Consider the following 23,899-nt stretch of genomic DNA (forward strand, 5'->3'; position numbering starts at 1 on the left):
TCCGGTCAGTTTTTGAACCAACCTGGCCATTCTTCTCTGACCTTTCTCACTAGCAAGACATTTCACCCACAGAACTGCTACTCACTGGATGCTGTTTTGCTTCTTGCACCATTCTCTGTTAACTCTAGAGGCTATTGTGCATGAAAATCTCAGAACAACAGCAATTTCTGAGATACTCAAACCACCCCAATTATTCCACGGTCAAAGTCACTTGAATCACATTTCTTTCCCATTCTGATGTTTGGGCTGAACAAACAACTGAACATCTTAACCATGTCTGTATATCTTTATGTACTCAGTTTTTGCCACATGATTGGCTGATTAGATATTTGTTTTAACGAGCAGATGTACAGGGACATCGAGTGAAGTGTACCTTTATGAGTGCATATTTCTTTGTGATTTCTATGCAAGACCAGCTGCAACTGAAAAAAAGCTGTCAACATCAGGCCAATATATAAATTAATTTACTGGCTAATATTGTAGCCATGCTTTATTGATTTCCATAAATTTAACTTTTTGAGTTGTTATGTAAAAAAATACACGCTGATATGCCCACATTTACAATTCTGCTACTGCATGCAAGCATTCAGGAGAAAGTCAAAATTCCACAAGAGGTGGGGTCGTTTCAGCTTTACTTTGTTCACATTTCTTCGAAGTTCTTCTCAAGATGTTTGGTCACGGAACTTCCTCCAGTAGCCAAACCTTTTGTTTGAAGCGTTTTGCAAAGATAATTTTAGAATGGGTTTCAGACCAAGCTAAGACCTGATCTAGTAGGAGGAGTGAGATTGGAATACAAGAAAGATATCTAGTTGGCAAAAACAGGAAACAATCTGAAGGAATCCAGAGATCTCTGATCATTCAATCCTGGGCACTATAACATGCAGACAAACTAGATGTCAATTCTGAAACAGCCGGACTAGCCAGGCAAACAAATCCCTCAGCTGGTAAGTGATCCCACTGTGAAGACATATGGTTTAGTGTGGTTGACCTGTTCTTTTTTTTTATTCAGTTGTTAATGGGATGGTTTAGCCAGCATTGGTAATGGTATCACATCAGAGGTGCGGGGGAGCACAGTGAAAGGGAGAGGACTTAAAGCTTCACTAGGTAGGTACTTCACCTCATCTGGATCTGGAGTTGAGCTTCATTCGTAACAGCTCTGTTCCGCAATGGGCTATAAAGAACATAGGGAATCAGGAGCAGGAGTAGGCCAGTCAGAATAAGATTTAATATCACTGATATATGTTGTGAAATTTGTTGTTTTGTAGCAACAGAACAGTGCAATACAGAAAAACACACAATAAATTACAATAAATACACAGTATATATAAATTAAATTAAATAAATGGTGCAAAAAGAGAGCAAAAACAGTGAGGTAGATTTCATGGGTTCATTGTCTGTTCAGAAATCTGATGACAGAGGGGAAGAAGCTGTTTCTAAAATGTTGAGTGTGTGTCTTCAGGATCTTATGCCTTCTCTCTGATGGTAGTAATGAGAAGAGAGCATGGCCTGGGTGATGAGGGTACTTAATGATGGATGATGCCTTTTTGAGGCATCACCTTTTGAAGATATCCTCAACACTGGACAGGCTCGTTCCCATGATGGAGCTGGCTGAGTGTGAACTTTCTGCAGCTCTTCCTGATCCTGTGCAATGGCCCCTCCATAACAGACAGTGATACAACCCGTTTTAATGCTATCTGGGGCTTTGCTAGGGTCTTTGGTGACATAATGAATCACTTCAAACTCCTAATAAAATATAGCTCGACCATTGAAGTATACCCCACTAATCAATGTGATATATCTTGGCTGATCTGCCCTAGCTCTCAATTCTCTCAGTGCTTCAGTTATCCAATCTTCCAAAAAATATCTATCTCCTCTTTAAATGTCCCAGCAATCTGACCTCCACAACCCCAACATTGAGCCTGGTGGTACGTGTTTTTGGGCTTTTGTATCTCCAGCCCAATGGGAGGGAGAGAAGAGAGGAAGTCCAGGGTGGGTGGGGTATTTGATTATGCTGCTTGCTCTACTGGGGCAGTGAGAAGTGTGAACAGAATCCATTGAGCGGAAACTGGGTTCTGTGCTCTGCTGGGTTGTGTCCACAACTCTCTGCAGGTTCTTGTATCCTTGGGTAGAGCAGCTGCCATAGGGAAATTGTTCTTATTGTTCTGGTCAGCTGTCACCGCACTGTTAAAAGATTACTGTACAATAAGATGGACTCTTGACCTTGGCAGCTTTCTCAATGTGGGTTTGAAACTTATTGTTTACCTGCACAGCACTTTCTCCGTTACAGTAAGACTTTATTCTGCATTACAACAGGAATTCTGCAGATGCTGGAAATTCAAGCAACACACATCAAAGTTGTATGGTGAACGCAGCAGGCCAGGCAGCATCTCTAGGAAGAGGTACAGTCGACGTTTCAGGCCAAGACCCTTTGTCAGGGCTAACAGAAGGAAGAGTTAGTAAGAGATTTGAAAGTGGGAGGGGGAGAAAGCCCCTCCCACCAGAGAAAGCAGGATCTCCCAGTGGCCACACATTTTAATTCCACATCCCATTCCCATTCTGACATGTCTATCCACGGCCTCCTCTATTGTAAAGATGAAACCACACTCAGGTTGGAGGAACAACACCTATTGACTTCTCTAACTTCCGCTAATTCCCCAACTCCCCCTCGTACCCCATCCATTATTTATTTATATACACACATTCTTTTTCTCTCTCTCTCTCCTTTTTCTCCCTCTGTCCCTCTGACTATACCTCTTGCCCATCCTCTGGGTTCCCCCCCCCCCTTGTCTTTCTCCCCGGACCTCCTGTCCCATGATCCTCTCATATCCCCTTTGCCAATCACCTGTCCAGCTCTTGGCTCCATCCCTCCCCCTCCTGTCTTCTCCTATCATTTTGGATCTTCCCCTCCCCCTCCCACTTTCACATCTCTTACTAACTCTTCCTTCAGTTAGTCCTGACGAAGGGTCTCGGCCTGAAACGTCGACTGCACCTCTTCCTAGAGATGCTGCCTGGCCTGCTGCGTTCACCAGCAACTTTGATGTGTGTTGCTTTATTCTGCATTATGTTGTTACATCTGTACGGATGGTATGCAGAACAAAGTTTTTCACTGTACCTCAATAATATGACAATAATAAACCAAGGCTCAAGATTAAAGTTTATCTATTACATGAACAGTATATTGGAACATACAGTGAAATATGTCATTTGTGTTAACAACCAACACACAGTAATGAAACAACAGCCAAACAAGCCTCATTCCCTCCCCCTCCCATGCACATACACAGTCCTTTAACCCCAGGACAGGCTGTCTTCTTCAGCCTCCAGCCTATGGCTCGGATTTGCTTTGGCTTACCCAGCAGATTTGCACCAGTTTCACCAACTAGGCTCCGGCCTAGGGGCCTTGAATTCCGAACTCCCGATTTGATCCTCAGTCCTCAATCCCAGGACTGAGAATCACCAACACTACACCTCAAATTCTGCGCACACCCATGACAGAACCCTGAACACTAGGCCTCGAACTCCAGTCTCATTAATTCACAGACTCAAGGGGTCACTGGAACTCATTCCTCCTGGTCACACGGAACTCCAACTCTGGAACCTGCCAACAGCTCATTCACTTTTGTTTTTATTTTCACTTATTGAAATAGTGTGGAACAGGCCCTACCAGCCCTTCGAGCCGCCCTGCACAGCAATCCTCAAATTAATCCTAACCTAATCACAGGACAATTTACAATGACCAATTAACCTACCAACTGGTAAGTCTTTAGACTGTGGGAGGAATCCAGAGAACCTGAACTAAACCCAAGCAGTCACAGGGAGAATGTACAGGCAGCAATTGAACCCAGGATGCTGGTGTTGTAAAGCTACTGTGCTGCGCCACTTACTGATTTACCTACTTCTTGCAGCGTTCTCAATGAACAGGTTCCTTTATTTCGTCTTCAGCTTCAGTACTGATACTGCACATGTTTCAGGATTTATATCAAGACGAGGAGAGGAGTGAAAATAAAGCCAGAGGATCTTTGCATTCAACCAAATGTTAGATGCAGCTTCAGTGGAATGTTTTATCCAAACCTGACATTTCCAATGGTGCAGCACTCTCCCAGTGACGCGATAACGACGTTCCTCCCTTATAATGTCCAAACAGGTCAAAATCACAGCCGTTGACTCCATTGAAGGTCAAGATTGGTATAGTTAACCAAAGGTATCAATGAGACAAATCCCTGCCTTGAGAGTTGCTGATGCCTAGAATCAATACTATAAAATGGCAAGATGAAACAGTAAGGAAATGCTTATAGAGTTTAATGAAGGGATTCTTGAGGGTGTTAAAAAGTGAAGTGAGCCTACCTCTTGAGTGGATGGTCTGTATCTGGTCTGTGAACAATCTGTAATACTTTGGCCCAGAATTTGCAGGGAACAATGGTGGTCAACACTCACCTGCGATCCCTGTGACATTGATTGTTCCATTTCCATTCGACTATCCGACCATATGACATCGGGCAGAATATCAGAATTATGCTCCTGTGAGTCTGCAACACCATTCTATCATAGCTGATTTATTATCCCTCTCAACTCTATTCTCCCGCCTTCTCCCTTTGACATTATCAAACCACTTTAAATATACCCAGTGACTTGTCCTCCACAGCCACTGATGGCTATGAATTCCAAAGATTCACCACCTTCTAGTTCAAGAAATTCCTCTTCATCTCTGTTCTAAAGTGATGTCCTTATATTTTGAGGCTGTGCACTCTGATCTAGATTTTCCCACTGTAGGAAACTTCCTCCCTATGTCCACTCTATCTGGGCCTTTCAATATTAAATAGGTTTCAGTGAGATCCCCCCTCATACCGAGTACAGGCCCAGAGCCGCCACTCTAGATCAATCACAGGAACCTCCTCTGGACTCTTTCTGAGGCAGCAACAATCCCTCTATAGCACTGTGACTTTCGGGCTGCCATCAGTTTTCTGAACGGTCCATGAATGCATGAATTTCAAAGGTTCAAAGGTTCAGACCTCATTATTTCAAAGGTTCAAAGGTTCAAAGTTGGAATTTAATGTCAGAGAAATGTATACAATATACATCCTGAAATGCTTTTTCTTCACAAACACCCACTAAAACAGAGAAGTGCCCCAAAGACTGAATGACAGTTAGACGTGAGAACCCCAAAGTCACCCCCCCAGCTCCCCTCTCCTTGTGTGTAAGCAGCAGCAAGCAATGATCCACCCACCAGCAAAGAAACCACATCAATACCATCACCGAGCCCAAGTGTATGCTAAGCGATAGCAAAGACACAGACCAAAGTTACTCCAAAGCCTTCATATTTCATCCGACATTCGACAAACCACAGGTTCTCCCTCTCCCTGGCAAGGGAGAGGGAGGTGTCCCCCATTTTCACAGATAAAGGGAGACATAGCAACAACCTGCTGGTTTACGATGTTAAAAGTCCGTTTCGTCGCTTATTTCGAGCTCTGCGTCTGAAGATCGCAAAGAACTTGGGTCTTTGGGCCCACAGCGAAAGATTTTCCAGCCTCCCCGACGACACACGAGTCTCCTGCTGTGACACCGACCTTCGATCCGCCCGTCTCCAGAGCCCTGAGATCTTAGGCTTCTGAACATGATCGAGACTGTCAGGCCAAACCCTTGGCATGTCGAATAACGGCCAGTTGTGGAACCCCGAGAACAGGTCCCATTCCCGCAAAGAAACGAACCCTGCATGTAACTCCAGGTCTGGGTCTTCAAAAGAACCCTGAAAGGGAAAAATAAAGATATTAAAGGTAGAAATAGAGCTGTTTTCGAAGATGCAAACAAAGGAGTCGCCGTTAGGCGCCATTATCCCTCCTAAGCTCCGCTTTTCTTCTCTTTTGCATATACATTGTAACTTATAGTATATTTTACTGTACTACCTTACTATGCTATACAATACTGTAAGAGCACTGTTCTGCTGCCACACAACAACGAATTTCATAACACATACAAAATGCTGGAGGAACTCAGCAGGCCAGGCAGCATCTATGGAAAAGAGCGAACAGTCCATATTTAGGGCTGAGATCCTTCATCAGGACCCCACCATTTTGTGTGTATTACTTTAATTTCCAGCATCTATAAATTTTCTCCTGTTTGTGAACAAATTTCATAATAGATGTCAGCGATAGTGAACCTGATTCTGGGCTCTGGTCACTGAGCTGCACAGGTGAAGTGCTGAGGGACTGGAATCATTTTAGAACTAACTTGAACTAGCTACAAATGAAGTGCATATAACTAATGGCACTCTGCATTCTGGGGAAAGATCAACATGCTGGAACTGACATGTACGGGCTGACCCCAGATTACATCAGGGCTTTTCTTCCTGAGAGCTGACTGAGACAGTTTCTCTGTAGTTCAGAAATGCCTGTTTTCTACAGTAAACTACATCGCTCTACATATTTCATTAAATAATCACACTAATGCTCCACCCACAATTATCCTAATGGAGTATATACTGTATCCTCTCATTAATGAATACAGTGGAGACACAAGAAATGGCAATCTGGAATCTGGATCAACACACAAAGCATTGGTGGAATTCGGCAGTCTAAAGTTAAAGTTCCAAAGTAAAATTATTATCAAAGTGTGCATATGTTACCATATACTACCTTGTGGTTCATTTTCTTGCGGGCATTCACAGAAAAAAAGAACTACAATATAATTTTACAAAACTATGCATAAAAGGATGAAAAATGACAAACAACCGATGTGCAAAAGCAGACAAACTGCAAGTAAAAATAATACTGAAAGCATGAATGGTAAAGAGTCCTTGAAAGTGAGTCTACAGGTCTTTGAATTAGTTCAGAGTGGTGAGTGAAGTTATCCACAACAGTTCAAGAGCCTGATGTTTGTAGGATAATAACTGTGCCTGAATATGGTAGTGTGGGACCCAAGGCTTCTGTACCTCTTGCCCGATGGTGCGAGCAATTGTAGAACCTGTATCTATGGGCGGAAATAGATAGTCATCAGTTAGAAGTTTTGCCTTGACCTGACACACTGAGTATCCATTAGCATTCGGTAATTCAGCCCATTGGGTCTGCTCCGCCATTTCATCGTGGCTGATCTTGGACCCTATTCAACCCCATACACCTGCCTTCTCATCATATCCCTTGATACCCCAATCAGTTAGGAATCTAACAACTTGACAATTCATATTATGGTAAGGAAAGAAAGTCAATTTGATAAATTGTTACTCCCTGTAATGTTGGGAATATACACATAAACAAATAACACATACAAACTACTGGGCTGTTTGGAAGGCAACTCTGCTCACATGCATGAGTCCACTCATTGGGAGTAGGTAGAAGCCCCATCCTACCCCATCTGTGGAAAGCTCCATATTTGCTTCATCAGCCACCCCAGAAGCTACAAAACTAGAATGAAAATGATTTATCCTCGATTCTTAGAAACTCCCTAAGATGTTAAGGCAAACAATGTGGTGTACAGGCTCAGCATAACCTCCATACACACATCCATTATCAGCGCAACAATGTCAAAGCAAGAAAACCAAATTTCTTCATTAACACAATGGACTCTGCAGTCCTGATGAAGGGTCTCAGCCCAAAGCGTCGTCTCTTTATTCCTCTCCGTAGATGCTGGCTGATCTGCTGAGTTCCTTCGGCATTTTGTGTGTGTTATTCGTTTCGCTGTATATTCCCACCATTACAGGGAGTAACAATTTATCAAATTGGATTTCTTTCTTTACCATAATATGAATTGTCAATCAGTTTTTTACAATTCAAAACTGCTGAAAATTGTCAAAGTTCAAAATACGCTTTTCACCTGCTGAGGTCATAAACTCTGCTGGGAAAGTTTATGTTCGTGCCCTCTCCTTTAAGTCCCAAACAACCAGTTGGAGAAGTGGTAATGTGTTTAATTGCTGGATTCGTGTTGTCATTTGAGATTGGTACACTTCAACGTTACAGGTGCTGGGTTAAAGGGAACAGATGGATGAAAGAGCACCTTTTTTTCTTTTATTACCATGGAGCTGTGCCCAGTAGGAGACTTCCACTACAGAGGTTGTCCTGTGCTTACTATTACTTGTCATTGGCAACTGCAACTTGATTTATGTGGCCCAACTAGACAATCTTATTAGTTCTCACAGAAAATTTACAGCTTAAATCCACTGTTATTATGTCTCCTTAACATAACTGGAAAACATTCTATTGATTTCTTTTTTAAACCTTCTATGATATATGCAGCAGACTGCATTTCAAAGTACGAGAGACATTTATAATGAAGCAGTTATTACTGAAATGTTGTGACTGTTTCAGAAAGAGAAAGTCTACTTGTAGCATACGTTCCTGCATGTGGCACTACATGGAAAGCACTCAGATTCATATTTGGATTCATTTATTTATCACATATACATGAAAACATACAGTGAAATATGTCATTTGCATTAAAAACCAACACAGCCTAGGAATATGCTGGGGCAGCTTGCAAGTGTTGGCATACATTCCAGTGCCAACAAAGTATGCCTAGAATGTTCAGCAAAACAACACAAGTAACAAAAACAGCAACAGAACAACAGGAACAACTAAACAAGCCTCTGTCCTACCACCCAACCACCCACACAAACAAACAGTCCTCCAACCCCGGGACAGGCCACCATCAGGCCTGCGGAGGACTCATGAACTTGTAGACATTGGACCTTCGACATTGCCAGTGGACTTACTGATGCTGGGCCTTTGCCATCGGGCCTGGACTTCCAGAGTCACCATCTTCCGTCCTTAACCTTTGGTGTCAACCCTAGAACTTGCTGATGATAGCTGATTTTCCAAAGAATTAAATCCCATTTTCGTTACTGGAGTACTTGGTGTTTATCGTTGTTAATTTAGAGATGATGATAAAAATAACCTAACTGGTTCACAGAATTATATCGCTAAATTCAAAAGCTGATTGACTTTTCATATTATTGTAATGAAAGAGATTTGATTTGATAATTGTTACTCCTGCGAAAACCAATAATTTGACATGATTGTGCTGATAATAGGTGTGTGCAAGGAAGTTATATTGAACCTGATTTTACATAACATTGCGTAGGCTGCAACAAAGGAATTGCATGATGACTGGGTCACCACACTTTACAAAGGATTTGAGGGCTTGTAGAGATATCTTATTCATAGAGTCACATTGCTTTTTTTCAGTACAGTTTTTTCAGTACCCATCTATACTGATCCCATTTACCAGCACTTTATGTGTAGCACTTTATACCATGATGATTTAATTATTCTTCCAGTTACTTCTTAATTGTTGTGAGAATATCTCCCATTACCCATTCAAGCATTCACTGGATTGGTTCTAAAAGCAAGGGATATCAGCTCCAAGGTTAGACTGGAGAAAGTAGGGTGGTTCCTCTTGGAACATAGGTTGAGAGGAGATTTCAGATGATAAAGAACAGTTCCTATGGATAAAAAAAATACTTTCATGGATAGGAAGAGGTTAAAATATAGGCCAAACACAGGCAAATGGGAATAGCTCAGGTAGATAATTTGGTTGGCATGGTTGTGTTGGGCTGAAGGGTCTGTTTCTATGCTGAATAACTCTATGACCCTACGACTGGTTGAGCTGTTCAGAGACCAGGGCCGTCATAATCTACCTCACCAATCTGCATAATTCAATTGTGTGAGGTTGGCTTCTACCCGGCAAGTGGTGGTTGAGATCCTAGGCACAATCAGACATAGGAATGGATGGAACCTGTTGGTTTAAAATGTGGAAATGAAGAAGGAAAGAGAGACTGGAGCAACAAGGAGGCACTCTAATTTTCTCATGATTGCTCATGAAATTTTACAAGGCCTTCCTAAAATCTCATTTTGAGGGCTATGGATATTTGTTGTCTCAGCACTTAAAGAAGGACATACCAGCCTTGAAGCCATTTCAGTGTAGATACACTAGACTGGTTCCTCAGATAAAGCCAATGTCCTATGAAGAAAGATGAGGTATAGTATAAACCCACAGCAAATAAGACCAATGAAAGATTATCCCATTTCATTCATTCATAATTCAGAGAAATAATGGGATGGATTAAATAATAGAACAAAGAACAGTATTACACAATAAAAGTACAGGGTGGGACAGTAGTGTAGCAGTTAGCATAATGCTTTACAGTGCCAGTGAATAAGGTTATGAGTTTATATGGTCTTCCTGTGTCCACGTGGGTTTCCTCCAGGTACTCTGGTTTCCTCCCATGTGCCGAAGGCATATAGGTTAGTAAGGGTTAGTAAATTGTGGGCATGCTATTTTGGCACCAGAAGCGTGGCAATACTTGCAGCCTACCCCCCAGCAAATTCTCGGAATGTTTTGGTTGTTAGCGCAAATGACTCATTTCACTGTATGTTTCAATGTTTTGATGTACATAGAACAAATAAAGCTAATCTTTCATCTTTACAAAAAAGAACAGACTCTTCAGCTCACAATGTTGTGCCAAACTAGTAAAACTAACATTGCCTAATTACACTAATCCCTTCTGCCTGCACATGGTCCATATCCCTCCATTCTCTGCATCTCGATGAGCCTAGCTAGAAGCTTCTTAATCTCCTCTGTCCATAGTGCCTCCATCACCACCCCTGGCAGTGCATTCCAGGCACCCACAGCTCTTTGTAAAAGAACTTGCCCGCACATCTATTTGAAGTTACCACCTCTTGAAAATACATGCACCTTATTATTAGACATTTCAACCCTGTGTAAAAGCTACTGGCTGTCCATCTACACCTCTCCTAAACTTCTATCAGGTCTCTCCTCAGCTTCTGACCCTCCAGAGGTAAAAACCTAGGATTAGTCCAACCTCTCCCGAAAGCACCTGTCCTCCAATCTGAGCAGCATCGTGGTAATTAGTTGTAGAGATGTCAAGAAAATGAAGAACACAGCACCAGAAGGAAGGTCTCAGGATTAGGATTGTTGGTTAGATCTGGGAGACAGAAAGGTATCTTTATGCTGGTGTGAATCTTTGACATTCAGTGTCTCTGATGCTCAGTCTTTGTGTATTCAGGGTTGAAATGAAAATATTTGGATATTCAAGGAGTCAGATTGATGAAGACTTGGTGAAAATGGGGGCTGTGGATTAACCATGACTTTATTGGCTCTCAGAGGAGCCTTGAAAAACTATTTACCTTACTCTTGTTTCCATTTCTAATGTCCTTAAGACTTAGTTGAAGTAGGAGTGAAATAAGGAGTCTTGAATTTGTCTCTTATTACAATGACTTCTGTGTCAAAATAGTTGTTGTGATGTATCTAGTGTGGTCGTGTACAGGGTAGCATTTGTCACTTTCACTTTCAGTTTCCACCATTGGCTAGCAGTCTTGTGAAAAGGAGAGCTGAATGTGGAAGTCTCTCCCTGCCAGTACATAGAACTTTCCACCAGCAAGGCTCATGGAATGTCCCTTCACTGGCAACACATTCCTCCTTTCAGACTCAGGCTGAATTACAGAGGGTGGGCAGGAGGTCTGGCCCCTGCACTCGTAGCACGCAGGCCCACCGGTGTGAGAACACACCCTGGTGTTCATGAATCAGATCGTCATCTACAGGTAAATAGCCCCACTGCTTTGTGGGAAGCCTCAGGAGAGATAATGGCTACCGCAGTAAACCTAGACAGCAAGTGCAGAGTGGAGCCCTTAAGGCAGCTGGACATCATTGAACATCCTTCCGGCAGCTCCTGCAGCCAAGCTGGTGCCAAATGTATTGCTTCATCAGCTTTCCTTTGGACTACACTGTGAGGCCAAGAGGGGTATCTGGACGACTGGGCATCTGAGGATCTCTGTACTTTCCACCCAGGCTTGTGATGATGATGAACATCAACTATTGTCCTTCGAGACAGACAGGTGCCAATCACCACAAAGGCCTTGCTGTAACAGTTAACAAAGTTAATTACACTACGAACACTACAGTGAGGAGACATTGGTAGGAGGAAGAGAATGTAGTAGAAACAAAAGATAAATCTACCAAGGATACGTGATATGTCAGCATTGTCTTATAGAAACACCGGATGTTACAATGTCCCATAGTCTTTGCTCCATTAACAGTGCAGGATTTGCGATTTGTAATACTCCTGGAGCTTTGTGCTAAACCTCGTCAGATGTTTTAAAAGCAAACACTTCAGAACCTGATGTGTTCCTTGTGTTTCTTTGAGAGCGTGGATCAAGGAGATGCAGCACTTCCTAATTTTTAATCAGGCTGAACTGGGGACGGAAGTTGAAAAGTTAAATCTAATCGGGCCACAGCAGGCCATGTTCAGGGCTTTGTTGGTCTGGCTTGTCAGTCTCTCTAAAAGAGAAGGATTTCTATGTTTTGTCAAGAAATATGAGCTCACTATCTGATGAACAGATTGGAACCAAGCCATGTTTCCAGCCACGATGTTGACTCAATGCTGAAAAGTTTCAGTGGTCCCCGTCTTGACTTTAGCTTTGTCGAGTCGGGCCCACTTCAGGTCAAGGCGACCCAGAGGATTTTATCTTTAATTTTTAACAAGTGAGTCATTCATTGCCATTGTTGCTAAATGGGGGTGCCCGCAGGTGCAGGGTACGACGAGCCAGGTGGGCTTCCACGTGAGCCACATTGCTGGGGACATAAGAAAATGGGGGAAGAAGAAACCTTTAACTATGCGTGCCTGGGTCAGACTATGGTCATGGTGAGAAGCTGGAACAGGAAGGAAGGAAACACCTTTGGCCGCATTCAAAGCGTTAATACATTTTTTCCCCTACAATGTTTTATTTTTTTGGAAAAGCAAACTGTACAATGGGATTTCTCATCGAGTCTGCAAATTCAATTAAATTTAATTTCCTGAGAGGTGAAAGTGTATACAGGTTGTGCCTTGGGCTATAAGCATACCATTCAGTCATGAAGGCGTTCCACAGAAACTAGAGGAAGAGGACTGGTCTCTCCATCAAACCACTTTCCCCTGAACTATTGCACGGATCCACATATCATTTAATGAACTGACTCAGAAGTGTCATGAATGCAGTAATATTATCCTTCATACAAACACAATCTGCTTTTTAAATGTTTTTAGTTCTCTCTGAAGAATGCTCAGCATAGCCGGTCACTGTTAAATAGAGGCTATTGGTTAGAAAGCACCTCTTTGACATTTAAAGCCCATCACTTTTCATAATGTATTATATTCTTTGCCTCAGCCACTTCACATGCCAGCTGTGATTAATTTTCTTTTTCACACATTATGTATTGTGATCATTGGCGATAGCAGTTTGATTTATGAGGCCCGGCTAGACAATCTTATCACTTCCCTGAGAAGATATACAGTTCGAACTCCAAATGTTATTAAATATATGACTGTAATGCTTATTTGGATTTTTTTGAAAATGCATTGTGAAGGCTTCAAGATGAACAGAGGGACATTGAAAATATAAAGTTACTGCCCAAAGATTGAGCTTTTTTTTTTAAATTGAAAAAGTGCTATCTGCATTATGCAGATTAAGAATTGAAAACACAGTGGAAACATCAGGGCCCAGAAAATGTAGCAACAGCTGAAATGGCTGATGAAAGCCGCACATGGATATTTACACTTTCACCACACTAAGTAAAAATGCATCAGAATATCTTAATTACATGCAAGGTCTGGCCTGCAAATTCTCCATTTAAATCAGAGGAAAAACCTGTGTTGTTGCTCTAAAAATCTGAGACATCTAAATCCTTATGGTGGTGGTGGTGTCGGTGTCCCCCAGGTATCTGTGACATTGGGGCTCCTAAGTATGTGAGAATAACAAAGTCACAAAGGTGCCACAATGCCTGGTGTTCTACTCTCCTGAGGGTACCAGTTGATGGTCATCATCAGGTTACTGCTGTCTCTCAGGTTCACATATCCTTAGAATGTCAGGGTGTCTCTGTGTACAATGGCGACAATATCCTTAGGGGACTACTCCCTATTTTGAAAATCTCACTTGATTAATACCTTGGTGTGCAAGCTCCCTTTGCCCCCAATTACCTAAGTAATCTTATTTCTTCCTTGGAAGTAACATTTATAGAGCTTACACTGAAGAAGATCATTGCAATAGCATCAACAGATTATTGACAGAGGCAACTAATTTCCAACTTCGCAAACTTTCTTACTTGTTGGTATTCTACATGATGATGCCTTTTGGTATTAACTGTTAGGATTTTGGACTTCAAGTTGATAGGGTGGTTACAATGATGTATGGAGTGTTGGCCTTCATGAGTTGAGGGATTGCCTTCAAGAGTCCTGTGGTAATGTTACCGCTCTATAAAACCTTGGTCAGACCACACTTGGAGTACTGTGTTCAGTTCTGTCACCTCAGTATTAGAAGGATGTGGAAGGTTTAGAAAGGATGCAAAGGAGATTTACCAGGATGATGCCTGGATAAGAGAGCATGTATTTTAAGGATAGGGTGAGTGAGCTAAGGCTTTTCCTTTTGGAGCAAAGGAGGATGAAAGGTGACTTGGTAGAGATGTACAAGAGGATAAGAGGCATGAATTGAGTGGACAACCAGACATTTTTATTCCAGGGCAGAAATGACTAATACCAGGAGGTGTAAGTTTAATATGATTGAAGGAATGTATAGAGGGATGTCAGTGGTAAGATTTTTACATTCCTTATTATCCTTGAGCGAGATGAAATGCTGATGTCTTTATAGCGACAATACCTTCAGATTGTTTCGGACTTTTGACTAACAGTGATGAAGGAATAAGGATTACATCCAAGAAAGAACGGTGTAGACTTGCCTCCTAGCTCTTAAAAGTAGTGCCTTTGGGAAGGTGCTGTCAGCAAAGTCTGAACAAGTTGCTGTAGCGGTGTACATTTTACACTTAGTCATTTGGTGGTAGAGGAATTGAATGAATCAAGTGTTGTAAAAGGTTCCAGTTGCTTAGTTCTGAATGGGGTTCCATTACATAGTACAGTACAGTAGGTTAAAAGGTTAACCCTTGATGTTGTGCTGACCCTTTAACCTACTCCAAAATTAATGAATGCTTCCTTCCTGCATAATAGCTCTCCATTCTTCTTTCATCCATGTACCTATCTAAGAGTTTCTTAAATGTCCCTAATGCATCTGCCTCTGCCGCCACCCCTGGTACACTGATATTCTCTGTGTAAAAAGACATACCTCTGAGACCACTCCTACACCAGGGGTCGGCAACCTTTTTTGCCTCTGTGGGCCGGATCGCATATTAATGAGCAGACGGTGGGCCAGAAAAATGCCATAAAAAACTTGAAATATGGGAATTATCCATTTAAATACATCTAGTTATGTTTTGCCTCAAATTAATGAATAACGTATGCTAGAAAATCATTTGTGCTTAACCAAGGATGCCAATTAGTAATCAAAGAACTCAGTTTAGTTGCAATTTATTTCAATCAAGGCACCTTTTGAATCTGTTAAAAGGACACAAAGAGTCTTTAAACATAAAACGTATGAACATGATGCATTGAATGGTGGTAAATTAAGTATAATGAAAAAGAAAATTTTAATGCAAACAGTCAACAAATCAATGTGAACCTTGATGCTGTTTGTTGCTTGAAAGCTTCTCAATATTGGGTGTCAGACTTGTTGATGCCAAGAGCAAGACATTATCCAGATGGGCATCTGTCAATCTTGTTCTCAAATGGTTCTTGGTGTGCTTCATTTTTGAAAATAATTGCTCACACAAATAAGTGCTGCCAGACAATGATGCCATCTTTTTTGCATGGTCCACTAAGTTAGGATACTTCCCACTTGGATGAATATATTTTCTATAGAAGTCAAGCACTGACACATCTTCAGAATGAAATTTCGACCTCAATATGTCATCACACTGCATCTCAATCAATTCCATTTGAAAAATTTTGATGCAGTGTCCACTTCCACATCAAGTGGAGTAGCAAACAGCTTGAACACATTTGCATGCAAGCAAAAATCAGCAAAACGAGATGAAAACTCTTTTCTCAATTCTTGGGCCATCTTCACAAAAATGCCTGGATCTTGTGCTTTACATAATGTTCCCTGATACTTGCCACCTTCTTCACAGCAACATTTTCTAGGCAAATGAGACGAACTGGTTTCCCAGCTTGCTCAATGAAGAAGTAATCTGGTGTCCAAGTGTCTTGGAAATTTTGGCACTCAGCATCTACCTTCCTGCGTTTTGCATTCGTTGCCATTGGAATTTTTTTCCTCAATTTTATTTCGAAACGCAAGTTATTCAACAAGTATCGTAGCACATGTAAATATCTGGGTATTTAGCGTGGATTTCTTGTTAAAACACAGTGACGTTGTTTCTGTTTACAATTTTGAACGATCTCATCTGAAAACCTGCGCGTGCACGGAGAGTATCTAATACGTATTAATAAGGTAGTCTGCCTTCCCGTCATTCGTATATACTAGTGTTTGGTTTGGAACAAAACGGAACCGGGGGCCAGTGTAACAAGACACCATGCATGTCCATCAGTGTGGTCGCGTGAAACACTCAGAATAAAGAAAAATCGCTCGCGGGCCGGATATGCATAGTATCCCAATATTTGCTCGGTGGTCGGTCAAAATACCTTCGCAGGGCAGATCCGGCCCTCGGGCCATAGGTTGCCTACCCCTGTCCTATACTTTCCTCCAAAAATATGCCCTCTTGTATTAGCCATTTCCCATCTTGGAATAATTCACTGGCGTCCACTCTGTCAATGCCTCTTATCATCTCTATCAAGTCACCACTCGGCCTCCTTCACTGGATAGAGAAAAGCCCTACTTCACTCAACATTTTCTCAAGACACACTCTTCAATACCTGGCAAAGAAATGGAATTAAGTTCTGTAAAATCCTTCAAGAAAGTTGCATCATAACCTAAGAGAGAGACCATTCAACCCATCAGTTCTGTACCTGAGGAAAGGCTTGCAAGCTCATACAGATGAAAATGGAGTGAGCTGAACAAACTGTTGCTTGTTCTGTAACATTTCATGACATGATAACTCTTACAAATACATGAGCCTTTACTTCAGCTTTCCACTCTCAAAGAGAGCACATCTAACAGCACGCTCGTCTACTGATGTGCTATTAAATTTATTCACAGAGAGAGTGCATCTGTTGTTGGCAAGTTCAGTGCTTGCTAGCCATCCTGATCTCTCCTTTAATAAAGTGGCTTGCCGGGCATATTCAGTGAGCAGATAACCGTCAATCTCTTGCTGCAGACTAGAGGCCACAAGTAGGTCAACCAAGAACAGCAGGATTTCCTTCCCTAAAGGAAGGAAACTTGTGAACGAGTTAGATATATTTACAGTACTATTGATTCGCAGTTATTATGACTGATACTAGCTTTACTGCTCTTAAACATGTCAGATGGAATTCACATTTCTGTCACTAGATCACTGGGGCAAATCTCAAAGTTAGTGAAGCAGTAAATTATTCCACATGCTGCCATAGATATACTTTGGTGGAGAGCATATAATTGGTGAATTTGGAATCAACATTGGAATTGGTTTATTGTTGTCATGTACTGAGAAAAGCTTGTCTTTCATCATAAAAATCAGTTCATTACGTGATACATGAGTTAGAATAAGCCAAAACAACACCAATGCAGAATATAGTGTAACAGCTACAGAGAAAGTGCAGTGCAGGTAAACAATAAGATGCATGATCATAACAATGCAAACACGAGGAAATCTGCAGATGCTGGAAATTCAAGCAACACACACAAAATGCTGGTGGAACACCGCAGGCCAGGCAACATCTATAGGAAGAGGTACAGTTGACGTTGAAGGATCCTGACGAAGGGTCTTGGCCCGTACCGTTGACTGTAGCTCTTCCTATAGATGTTACCTGCCCTGCTGCATTCCACCAGCATTTTGTGTGTGTTGATCATTACAAGCTAGTTTAAAGGTCAAAAGTCCAACTTATTGTACAAGAGAGCCATTTAATTGTCTTATAGCAAAAGATCTGAGAAGAGAGAATATCTGGGGAGGCTGTGGTCTTTAGTTATGTTGGCTGCTTTACTGAAGCAGTAAAAACTACAGACAGGGTCTATGGGAGAGGAGACTTGTTTCCATGATATATCGAGCTTTGTCCACAATCCTCTGCACTGTCTTGCAGTCACGGACAAAACAGTTGCCATACCAACCCATAATGCATCTGGATAAGACACTCTCTTAGGTACATCGATAAAAAGTTGACATGCCAAAGCTCTTTAGCCTCCTGGAGAAATAAAGGCATTAGTGAGCTTTCTTGGCCATGGTGCCAATATGATTGGACGAGGACAAGCCATTGGTGATATTCACTGCTAGGAACTTGAAACTCGAAACTCTCAACTCACAGGATGTCAGTAGCATTGACATAAAGCAGGAGCATGTGCACCACCTCCCCTTCCTGAAGTTAGTGACCAGCTCTTTTGTTTCATTGGCATTGAAGGATAGGTTGTCTGACATGACACCATGTTAACAAGCTCGTTATCTTCTTCCTGCACTCCATCTCATTGTTATATGAGATACATCCACTACAGTGATACTGTAGATGGGGTTAGAGAAGAATCTGACCACACAGTCATCGAGACTAGAGTAGTGGGCTGAGACACCAGTATTGAGAATAGTCAAGGTGGAGGGTATCTGCCTAGGCTTACTGATTACAGTCATTTGGTCAATTAAGTCAAGGGCCCAGTTGCAAAGGGAAGTGTTGAGTTCCAGGTCCAGGAATTTGAAGTTGAGGTTGCTTGGAATTATAGTATGAAAGACAGAACTGTAGTCAATAAAAATACTCTAACTTAGGTATCTATACAGTTGTCCAGGTGCTTCAGAGGTGGGTGTAGGGCCAGGGAGATGGTGCCTGCCGTAGACCAAGGGAAAATGTTTAGGGTGAAAGGGGAAAGATTTAAAAGGAATCTTAGGACCAACTTTTTTCATGTAGAGGATGGTATGTAAAATGAGATGCCAGAGGAAGTGGTTGAGGCAGTTACAATATTATCATTTAGGAAGTGCTTGAATAGGTGGAGGGGTGGGGCTCAGAGGTACATGGGCAGAGAATTTGGGACAAGCTGGGTGGGCAGCATGATTGGAGTGGACTGGTTGGGCTGAAGACTCTGTGTTGCACCAAGACTCTGTCATCTTCAATGCCACATAATAGAGAGATATTGGGGAGAGGAGCGAAAGCTTGTTCTGAGAGAAAGGCATTGAAGAATGCCTTAAAGGTGTGAGTTTTTCAGGAAGTCTTTGGCCATCGTTGCCAATGATGTACTGATGAAATTCAAGGATCACCAAGAGATCAGGAATGGAGAAGATCAAGAATGGCATCAAGTTAATGGATCTAAGACAGATTAATGAGACAGGGAGAGGCAAGACCAGGGAGGAGTTTAAAAGCAGAGGCTAATCTCTATAGGACACTGTTTCATCAGAATCAATTTTCTTGAATGAGGGTGAGTTTGGGGGGACTTCCCACCCATGAATCAACACCTACAGGTGATGTGTTACATGATAGCCTCAATGCAGAAATGTAAAATGAAGATAGCTGTAAAGAGCATTAGGAAGTGACATTTACCAGGGCAAGTCAGGGAAATAGCTAAAGCTTCTGTCAAACTATCTGGGGAGGAAATCTAGAGAATAGTGTGAGAAGTCTAAGCCTCAGAATTATAGAGTGTTCAAATATTTACCACATAAATGACAATGCATTGATAGATTAGTTAATAAGAAACATTTAAATAACATGGAGAAACATCTCATATGAAGGTGCTCAGTACCAATTCATTCCTATTGTGCACTTATGACTTGTGACTTCAGATGACTTTCTCCTTAAAGCTGAAATCCTTGTCTATATATGTTGTCTATATACACAACACCCTCTCGTGCCCAATAACAACCTCTCACTCAATGTCAGCAAAACTAAAAAGCTGAATATTTACTACAGGGGGAGGAAATTGGAGGTTCATAAGTCAGCCCTTATCAGGGGATCAGAGGTGAAGAAGATCAGTAACTTCAAATTCCTCGACATTATCATTTCAGACGATCTTCCCTAGGTCCGGCATGTGAGTACCATTACAAAGAAGTAATGGCAGTGCCTCCACTTTCTTGGGATTTTGCAAAGATTCAGCATGTCATCTAAAACTTTGATAAACTTCAATAGATGCAGGGCAGAGAGCATACTGACTGATTTCATCATGGCCTGGTATGAAACACCAAGAAATGGAAAAGCCTACAAAAGGTAGTAGATACAGCCCATTCCATCACATGTACACCCTCCCTTCCAGGAAACACATCTGCAAGAAGCGCTGTCACAGGAAAGTAGCATTCATGATCAAGGAGACCCACCGTACAGGACATTCCTCTTCTCACTGCTGCCTTCAGGAAGGAGATACAGGAGTCTTATATCCTATTCCACCGGGTTCAGAAACAGTTATTACTCCTCAACCATCAAGCTACTGAAATAGAGTGGATAACTCCACTCACCCCATCACTGAACTGATCCCACCCATCGATGGGCTCACTTTCAAGGACTTTACAACTTATGTTCTCAATAGTTTTTATTTATTTATTATCATTATTTTGTTTCTTCTTTATTGTATTTGCACAACAGCGCCTTTTTCACATCAGGCGGTTGAGGAAGTTTGGTATGGGCTTCCAAATCCTAAGAACTTTCTACAGGGGCAGAATTGAGAGCATCCTGACTGGCTGCATCACTGCCTGGTATGGGTACTGTGTCTCCCTCAGTCGCAGGACTCTGCAGAGAGTGGTGCGGACAGCCCAGCGCATCTGTAGTTGTGGACATTTACAAGGACAGGTGTGTAAAAAGGGCCCATAGGATCACTGGGGACCCAAGCCATCCCAACCACAATCTATTCCAGCTGCTACCATCTGAGAAACGGTACTGCAACATAAAAGCCAGGACCAACAGACTCCGGGCCAGCTTCTTCCACCAGGCCATCAGACTGATAAACTCATGCTGACTTGCGTGTACTCTATATTACATTGACTGTTCTATTTACTATAAATTACTATGATTGCACGTAACATAAAGATTTTTACTCCCCATGTATGTGAAGGATGTAAGAAATAAAGTCAATTCAATTCAATGTGTTGTCTTTTGCATATTGGTTGTTTGTCCATCTTTGTTAGTGTGCAGTTTTTCATTGATTCTATTGTATTTCTTTGCATCTACTGTGAATGCCCACAAGAAAATGAGTCTCTAGGTAGTATACAGTCACATACATGCAATTTGATAATAAATTTACTTTGAAATGTGTTTATATCAACATATCTAAAATATGAAGTGGAGATTAATAGTAAGAGTTTAGAAAGGAATGCCTCAAGAAGGCAGCATCCATCATTAAAGACCCCCATTACCCAAACCCTGTTCTCATTGCTACCATCAGAAAGTAGGTACAGAAGGCACACACTCAATGATTCAGGAACAGCTTCTCACCCCGCTATCCGCCTTCTGAATGGACATTGACCTCATGAACACGACCTCACTATTTTTATTTTTATTTTTACACTACTTATTTAATCAAATTATTATATAATGTATATCAAGAAGAAAAGAAGAGCTTATGAAAGGTTCAAAAAGCTAGGTAATGATAAAGATCTAGAAAATTATAAAAATAGCAGGAAGGAGCTTAAGAAATAAATTATGAAAGCCAGAAGGAGCCATGAGAAGGCCTTGGTGGACAGGATTAAGGAAAACCCCAAGGCACTCTACAAGTATGTGAAGAGCAAGAGGATAAGCCATGAGAGAATACGACCAATCAAGTGTGACAGTGGGAAAGTGTGTATGGAACCGGAGGAGATAGCAGAGGTACTTAATGAGTATTTTGCTTCAGTATTCACTACGGAAAAGGATCTTGGCGATTGTAGGGATGACTTACAGTGGACTGAAAAGCTTGAGCATGTATATAATAAAAAAGAAGATGTGCTGGTGCTTTTGGAAAGCATCAAGTTTGTAACGAGAGCTGTATAACTCATCTCCTTCTACCTTAGGCCATGAACTTATCAATCACCCCTGCTGTGGACCACTTCTACAAAGGAGGGATCTGTATGCTCCACAACACCTAGACTAAGTATGTACAAGTAGGAGGGGACTATGTTGAAAAAGAAATGTGCTAAGTTTTCTAAAATTGACTCCTTCTACCTTAGGCCACGAACTTATCAATCATCCCTCGTATATGCTTACTGGAATTCACAGCTTTTTTCTCTATTAGTTTGTATTGCATGTTACTGCTGCCACAAAGACAACAGATTTCATGACATGTGCCAATGAATATAAGCCATATTCTGATTCTGAAAGGGTTTTAAGAAGGTAGCTATCAAGTGACTATTTCTCTGATTGCAGGTAACCTAAAATGAGCTTAGAAGGAATTTTAGGATAAGGCAAGAGCAATTTAAGATAGAATTGAGGAGGAATATCTCCCCAGAAGGGTTTGATAACTCAAAGAGCCATAGCTTCTGTGTCACGTTTAAAGGTTAGATAGATGTCTGAACATCAGCCGATCAAAGGGTTGAGGCAATCAAGTGGAGAAGTCAAGATCAGCTAACCAGTTAACCATTTTCTTATTGGGCATATTTGTGGAATTTACCTTCAGGAAAGATAGAGGTAAGCTTGAATGAGTAGAGAAAATTGACTAGAATGTCGATGAGACTTGAGGACCTAAGTTAAAGCGAAAGGTGAATGCATTAGGACTTTCTCCCCTGGAGTGAAGGAGAATGAAGGGAGATTTGATAGAAGTATACAAAATTATCAAGTTCAAGTTTAACTGTCATTCAATCATACATGAATACATCCAAACACAACAGCGTTACTCCGAGGCTAAGGTGTAAATCACACTACCAACAGTCGTGCACAACACAAGAGACACATAGCACACATAAAACAGCAGTAAAATATCGTCATACAAAAACAGTCCAAGTCCCTGAGCCCATGAATGTTGCAGCAGTCTGCAGTCGAATACAGTACAGCTTGTCTTCCGCTGAGCAAATACTAGAGTTCAGCACCGACTCCAGTATGTGCATCGTAACACACCACCTCTGGCACTCTGGGAGAGCGTCCTGACTCCAATACCTCTCTTCTGAGTGGCCACAAGCTGGTGACACCATGGCTTGATGCCTAGTCCTCGCTATGACCGAGGTCATACAGCTCCCCTGCTGTTCACCAATAAACCAGTGAATCAGACCTGTGGCATTCCACATTAACAATGTCCAGCAGGGTCTTGTGATCACAAGAAAAATGACCGAGAAGATGACTCACTGTCAGACTGCACGCCTCCTTTGCACACCCATTCTGAACTGCATGAATTCTGAAGGCATTGTTGATGAGGGTCTTGCAGCCTGAAATGACTCTGCACACAGAACTGGGATTCTAATTAATGACTTGGTGGGTCGTTCCATATGATGCTTGTCAATATGGAAGGCCAGAGCTATGAGGCTTTCGATGTCAGTGGGCATCTTCCCAGTAGACAACTCATCTTTCAAATGCTCTGAGAGGCTTTGATTGTAATGGGCCAGCAGCTCTTCCACATTCCAGGCTCAGTCCATCGCGATTGTCCTGAATTCCACATTGTAATTCAGCAATGACGTAAGTCTTGATAGAGGCGAAGTACCAGATCCTTTGCCTTCCTTCCACTTCCCAGGTGATTTAAAACTTGGCACATCTCAGCAGTGCAATCCTCATATATGTTGCAAATAAGGATCTTATTGTTCCAGTAGGAACAGCCCAGGTCAAAGCTTGCCTCATCAAGAGAGATGACAAAGAAAATTTTAGCCTGGTCCATAGCATACAGAGATGGCTGGAGCCCAAAGTGTAAGGCACACTGGGACAAGAAGTTGAGGCATTAGGTTGGGGATACTTTGAAGCCTTTGAGCACCTGAATCCAGGGCTCTGAGGGAGGACGTTGACTGACAAGTGGTTGCTGTAGTGAGACAGAATAGATTGCGAGTGGGAGCATATGGTCAATGATTTCTTAATTTTTCAATCTTTTTATTA

Source organism: Mobula hypostoma, chromosome 20 (assembly GCF_963921235.1).
Source record: "Mobula hypostoma chromosome 20, sMobHyp1.1, whole genome shotgun sequence".
NCBI classification, from domain to species: Eukaryota; Metazoa; Chordata; class Chondrichthyes; order Myliobatiformes; family Myliobatidae; genus Mobula; species Mobula hypostoma.